This window comes from Leopardus geoffroyi, chromosome B4 (assembly GCF_018350155.1).
Source record: "Leopardus geoffroyi isolate Oge1 chromosome B4, O.geoffroyi_Oge1_pat1.0, whole genome shotgun sequence".
Classification (NCBI taxonomy): Eukaryota; Metazoa; Chordata; class Mammalia; order Carnivora; family Felidae; genus Leopardus; species Leopardus geoffroyi.
Window position 1 is genome coordinate 81,153,287 of NC_059341.1, and position 514 is coordinate 81,153,800.

Sequence of the window (514 nt, forward strand, 5' to 3'; positions counted from 1 at the left end):
CCGTTGACATCTTAACTACAACCTCATGAGAGACCTTCGGCTCAGAACCACCTAGCTAAGCTGCTTCTGAGTTCTTGACCCACAGGAACTGTGTGAGAGAATAAATGTTTACTGTTGTTTTAAGTCGCTACATTTGGGGGCGGTTCGTTATGCATCAATAGGTACCGAATGCAGATTAGAAATTCCTTGAAAGTAGGATTCATGAGTTCTACCTATTTTAGTTCAAGTTACTGCATCACCTCCCTTCCTACTTCCGCCTTGGAGATTAGAGCATACTGAAATATCTGGCAAAATATGGGAGGTGAAATGACATTCCCCTTGAAATTCAGTATGACACATCTGAATGAGGAAAACCAAGATGTCAATCGGTCCATTCTGACCGTTTTTTTATTTCTGAGGGTATTTACGAGTCCCCAGGGTGGAGGTGAGGATAAAGGAGTAGAACTCAGGTCTCAGGATGAGTACTGTTATTTGTCATTCTGGAATCCCCCAGAATTCTCCGTTCTCAGTTTGG